Source organism: Pygocentrus nattereri, chromosome 16 (assembly GCF_015220715.1).
Source record: "Pygocentrus nattereri isolate fPygNat1 chromosome 16, fPygNat1.pri, whole genome shotgun sequence".
NCBI lineage: Eukaryota > Metazoa > Chordata > Actinopteri > Characiformes > Serrasalmidae > Pygocentrus > Pygocentrus nattereri.
In genome coordinates this window covers 40979159-40985968 of record NC_051226.1, presented here as the reverse complement: position 1 = coordinate 40985968, position 6810 = coordinate 40979159, and positions in this window count along the sequence as shown.

The window sequence follows — 6810 nt, the reverse complement described above, 5'->3', positions numbered from 1 at the left end:
ATTACTGTTTATTGACTTCCATTTATCAGAGGAAACAAGACACAAAATCTGGTCTCTGCAAAAGTTATGCCACATTAATTTTTCCTCTGTATGTTAAAGTTTATTTGCAGGTTTGGACCATTTTGGGCATTTTGTGGTGGTATGATGGAAGACTGATTGAGGGAGGTGGAGAACCCATAGAACTGGGCCTGGTGTTCTGGGTGGCTCCTGCCTGTAGCTGGAAGGCTGGACCCCCATACCCCACCCCATAGCTGTGGTAGGACTGAGACGGCATGGCGGTGGGAATTGTTGAAGCTTTGTCACAGGAACAGAGGGTGAGGAAGTGAGTTTATAGGCTGTAAGTTCAATTTATATAGCGCCATTTTCTCAAACCCAAGGACCCTTTATAAAAACACTAAACATTAAAATGCCGTACTGAGGTGTGCTCTCTGTAGAGGATGAGTTCTCATTATCACTGAGAAAACCAACAAAACATCATCTGATCTTCACACTTTAGAACACCATTGTATAACACAAGGGAGTTATAGTCACATGTGCGTGAGAGTGAGAAACGGGGGAGATTGGGGTGTCTGCTGTCAGGAGTGATCTTTATTTGGTGCATATAAAGCCACTGGAATAGCAGGCAAGTCACTCCTAGCCATACACTTCTGTTTTATAGGTAAGAACACACACACACACACACACACACACACACACACACACACACACACACACAGTGTAAGCAGTGTAGTTTTGTTTATCGTGGTTCTAGAGCCCCTTCTGAACAGGACAGCAAGCAGCAGCTGCCACAGAGCCCCTCAAAGCTCAGCCATCCCCCCGATACAACAGAGCCAAGTCCCTGGAGCGCGAAGCACCCAGCCTGCACAAGCTCCTCTGATAAGGCTGTGAGCTGTATTTAAAGTAGCCACACACTTTCTCACCTCAGCCAGACAAACTGACCAAAGTCCAGCAGTCCTGAGCCGAGAGTTTACGGGGAAATGAATGAACCCGTCTGTCAAACTGAGACAGTAATAAAAACTGTTCCACTTTCTGAATCACCTCTTTCCCTCCAGCCTGGAGTTCATGTTACACAGAATGTGTCACTTTCACAGGTTTTAGAGAGAAACATCAGAATAAAATAATTCAGGTCTAATCCAGGAAAGGTAAGACTACCTTTCACTCCTCCTTTCCTCTTTCTCTGATAAACGCACCTCCACATCATGGAGAAACCGATGCTTCTGTGTGCAGATCTCTGCTATGACACTTCATACAAGGGTTATGAACAAGCATAACACAATTATGGTGCCGTTCCAGTGAAAGGCTGACACTGCACTACATGGACTTCACTGCCACCTACTGGCCATCAGTGGATCTTGCCAATTGTTTAAGGAACTGGCACTTTTTAAAATATGTCCATCTTTGCTGTGACCAGATAAATAAAGTAAGTTTAAAAAACAACTTTAAAAAAACTAAAGTGAGCCCACACGATGATGCAGATGTAGGGGTAATAAATCACTTTCACATATTTACAGGACGGCTGTGACTGAAATGGATCTCTGCCATTTCTGGCGCCCCGTCCTGCCTACTAACTCCAACTCCCACAATGCCCGGACTCCTGCGTCACCAATCACACTCACCACATCTCAGTCACCTGAGTTCTAGATTACCTGCACCTGTTTTCTCCAGCGTATGTACTTGATGTGTCTCCAGTCTTTCCTTGCTGAGTGTTGCGGATCATCCCTTCATTATAAGGCGTTCCCTTTTGCCGTGTATGGCGTTCTTGCCCGTTTCTGATTTTTGCCTTGCCTCCTGTGTCGGTCTGCTGTGCCTCGACCCTGGACTGTCTTGCCTCTCTGGTGTGTTTTGCGTTTGGTTCATTGGGTTGAGGTTACGGCTCTGGGCTGTTTTTGACTACCCTATTGGATCTGGCCCTTTTAATAAAGCCTCAGCTGCCTATCCGCCCTCGAGTCCTCCCTGCCCGGTCGTGACACTTGTGTTTTAGGGATTATTGAGGACGTCTGCCAATTTTCTCTTAGTGTTTGAGTCATGTAATGGAATTCCAGAATTCCAGAGTGATTCCAGAATCTCCCACAATGTAATTTCTAGTGAACAATATGGATCACTATCAGCTGAATGTGCAGACTGCACATTCATTTCTCTGGGCTTGAATGCTGGATGTGCCAATGCACCAGTTCACAGGCTCTATTAGGCTTAATTTCTCTGCTCAAACATCAAAACAACTGAGAATAATGTGAAAATTAGACCTGCAGCTCTTGTGATTTGAACATCGTGTGTTTTGTTTCCTGCTGCTCAGTACAGTAGACAGTTCTCCCTGCAGGGGCTGGGCGAATACAAGCTTTCCAAATGATGAACCATTGTTGGATGTGATTCTCGGCTTACTGTCCTGTTATTTACGCTCTGTGTACAGACGACCACAGAGGCCTCTGAGTAACGGGTTTCACAGCGTTTACTGGTGAACTTAAATGGGAACATTATATAATCTTACTGCAGCTATAGGAAAACCCCTTTTACACGCTGCCCTGAAGCATTCTGGGTTCAGTACCATAGAGATTAACATCCAACCCTTGTGTGGCACTGCGTCCAAGCAGCCATAGAAGCATCTCTGACATACATCAGAGCTACAAATGCAAACATTACAATTACTTAAACTGTGCCATTCATTCAACACGTTCCAGAGAAGTTGGGACAGGGGCGTGTTTCCCACTGTGTTACATCACCTTTCCTTTAACACTCAATAAGCGTTTGGGAACTGAGGACACTGATTGTTGAAGCTTTGTAGGTGGAATTCTTTCCCATTCCTGCTTGATGTCCAGCTTCAGCTGCTCAGCAGTCCGGGGTCTCCGCTGTCGTATTTTGAGCTTCATAATGCGCCACACATTTTCAGTGGGAGACGGTCTGGACTGCAGGCAGGCCAGTCTAGTACCCGCACTCTTTTACTACGAAGCCACGCTGTTGTAACACGTGCAGAATGTGGCTTGGCATCGTCTTGCTGAAATAAGCAGGACGTCCCTGAAAAAGACGCTGCTTGGATGGCAGCAGATGTTGCTCCAAAACCTGTATGTACCTTTCAGCATTAATGGGGCCTTCACAGATGTGCAGGTTACCCCTGCCATGGGCACTAACACCCCCCCACACCATCAGAGATGCTGGCTTTTGAACTTTGAGCTGAAAACAATCCGGACAGTCCTTTTCCTCTTTGGCCCGGAGGACTCGACGTCCATGATTTCCAGAAACAGTGTGAAATGTGGACGCGTCAGACCACAGGACACTTTTCCACTCTGCGTCAGTCCATCTCAGATGAGCTCGGCCCAGAGAAGCCGGCGGCGTTTCTGGGTGGTGTTGATATGTGGCTTCGCTTTGCATGGCAGAGTTTTAACTTGCACTTGTAGACGGAGCGACGAACTGAGTTCACTGCCAGTGGTTTTCCGAAGTGTTCCTGAGCCCATGTGGGAATATCCGTTACAGAATGATGTGGGTTTTTAATGCAGCACCGCCTGAGGGGTCGAAGGTCACGGGCATTCAGTGTTGGTTTTCTGCCTTGCCGCTTACCTGCAGAGATTTCTCCAGATTCACTGAATCTTTTGATGATATTATGGACGGTAGATGATGAATCCCTAAATTCCCTGCAGTTGCACGTTGAGAAACGTTGTTCTTAAACTGTTGGACTATTTGCTCACGCAGTTGTTCTCAAAGTGGTGAACCTCGAAACAGGTCGTTTTTGAGCATTCCTCAACTTTCCCAGTCTTTTGTTGCCCCTGTCCCAACTTCTTTGGAACGTGTTTCAGGCATCAAATTCAAAATGAGTGAATATTTGCAAAAAACAATAAAATCTGTTTGAACATTAAATTATATCTGGTTTTCACCCTGCCTGTAGCCATCCACTCACCTAGGAGAGTTAGGCATCTTCGTCCCAGGCCTGAAGAAACTCCTGGGAGTGAATGAAGACCGGTGGCAGTGGTGGCAGCTGCAGCGGTGCTCCTCTCCACTTTCTCTTTAAGGTGGGCACAGTAGCAGCACTCCTTACCAGCTTATGGATGGTGGGACAGGGCATCAGCAACATTCCGGATCAGGTCCAGCCTGTGATGTCAGCAGATAGCTGTATTCAAGGGAATATAGTTGCATCTATAGCAGATAGTTGTATCCAAGCACAGGAAGAAGCACGAGAGGAACAAAAACCCAATAGACAAACTTCCTGACAGCATGAGAATGAACCACAGAAAGGGACCAGGACTATAAACAATCCACTCTGGATCTGGGTGAAATGTGACTTAACTGAGGGGATTAACTGAGACCATCTGAGGTTTTGGGCCGGACTCACAGTGACTGTAATGGACATCTTTAGGATGTCTTATTAGGATCATTGCTGACGAACTGAACCGATGACTGCCTGCCTTAACACGAACATTGATGTTTATTATGTTTATTAACAAAAACAAATCATAATAGCTTTTGTTCTGAAATGAAGAATAACGTGTAATTTGAACTTCTTTCTTGGTCTCCTCTTTGCACCGTTTCAGAATTAAAGAGATTATAAATTTTCACAGATTCTTAAATTTAATCTTAGTCATTCTCCTTTAAAATACAGTCTAAATTAATTACAAGACTGAAGATATGTTAACGAGTAAATTCCTCCATTTGTTTATGAAATGTCCCTGAGACAAAAACTGATATTTCAAATAAAATCCTTGCTGGAAATCAGTCTAACAGTCTAATGTCTAAGCATATTAATGCATCGGAAAATGAAATTATGAAGAGCAGTGAAGTGGAAGAACTACCGTTCCTGAGGGGCTGACCCCCCTGTGAAGTTTAGAGTTTCTGACATTGACCGATCACTCTTCAAGGGCCCACAGCTGGACACAGGGGAGCCTGATCTGTCCTCAGTTCCACTAAAATCAGAGAAAGCCAGGTTAACAGTTAATCTAATGAAATGGTGTTTTTCTATTGCACGATAATTTCTGAATCTACTCCACTGTCCATCTTTACTATTATACTTATTATACATTGCATACAATAATTATTAGTTTATAAATGTATGAGATTGGAGAATCTAATGCAATACACAATCTTTAATTAAGCATTAAAAATGAAGTAAAAAGCTATATTAAAAATCCATCCATCCATCCATCCATCCATTATCTTCCGCTTGTCCGGGGTTCGGGTCGCGGGGGCAGCATCCTAAGCAATGAAGCCCAGACCTCCCTTTCCCCAGCCACTTCCACCAGCTCTCCAAGGGGGATTCCGAGGCGCTCCCAGGCCAGCTGGGCGATATAGTCGCGCCAGCGTGTCCTGGGTCTTCCCCGGGGTCTCCTCCCAGGTGGACTCGCCTGTGACACCTCCCGAGGGAGGCGTCTAGGAGGCATCCTAACCAGATGCCCGAACCACATCAGCTGGCTCCTCTCGACGTGAAGAAGCAGCGGCTCTACTCCGAGTCCCTCCCGGATGACTGAACTTCTCACCCTATCTCTAAGGGAGAGTCCAGACACCCTGCGGAGGAAACTCATTTCGGCCGCTTGTATTCGCGATCTTATTCTTTCGGTCATTACCCAAAGCTCATGACCATAGGTGAGGGTGGGAACGTAGATCGACCGGTAAATCGAGAGCCTTGCCTTATGGCTCAGCTCTTTCTTTACCACAACAGACCGGTAAAGAGCCCGCATCACTGCTGACCCAGCACCAATCCGCCTGTCAATCTCCCGCTCGCTTGTACCATCACTCGTGAACAAGACCCCGAGATACTTGAACTCCTCCACTTGAGGCAAGAGCCTATCCCCGACCCAGAGAGGGCTCTCCACCCTTTTCCGCCTGAGAACCATGGTCTCGGATTTAGAGGTACTGATTCTCATCCCAGCCGCTTCACACTCGGCTGCAAACCGATCCAGCGAAAGCTGAAGTTCGCGGCCTGATGGCCCCAATAGGACCACATCATCTGCAAACAGCAGCGATGTGACCCTGTGGTCACCAAACCGGACACCATCCATCCCTTGACTGCGCCTAGAAATTCTATCCATAAAAATTATGAATAGAATCGGTGACAAAGGGCAGCCCTGACGGAGTCCAACTCTCATTGGGAACGAGTCTGACTTACTGCCGGCTATGCGAACCAAACTCCAGCTTTGTTTGTACAGGGCCTGAATGACTCGTAGCAAAGAGCCATGTACCCCGTACTCCCGAAGCACCTCCCACAGAATACCCCGGGGAACACAGTCGAATGCCTTCTCCAGATCCACAAAGCACATGTGGACTGGTTGGGCAAACTCCCATGAACCCTCCAGAATCCTGGAGAGGGTGAAGAGTTGGTCCAGTGTTCCACGACCAGGGCGGAACCCGCACTGTTCCTCCTGGATCCGAGGTTCGACTATAAGCCGGACTCTCTTCTCCAGTACCCCTGCATAGACCTTGCCAGGGAGGCTGAGGAGTGTGATTCCCCTGTAGTTGGAACACACCCTCCGGTCCCCTTTTTTAAACAGAGGCACCACCACCCCAGTCTGCCAATCCAGTGGCACCGACCCCGATGTCCACGCAATGTTGAAAAGGCATGTCAGCCAAGACAGCCCCACAACATCCAGAGCCTTGAGGAACTCAGGGCGGATCTCATCCACCCCTGGAGCCTTGCCACCAAGGAGCTTCTTAACTACCTTAGCGACTTCGGCCTCAGTAATGGACAAGCCTATTCCCATGTCCCCAGACTCAGCCTCCTCACTGGAGAACGTGTCGGTGGGATTGAGAAGGTCCTCAAAGTATTCCTTCCACCGCCCAATGACGTCTTCAGTCGAAGTCAGCAGCACACCATCTCCACTATATACAGTGCTA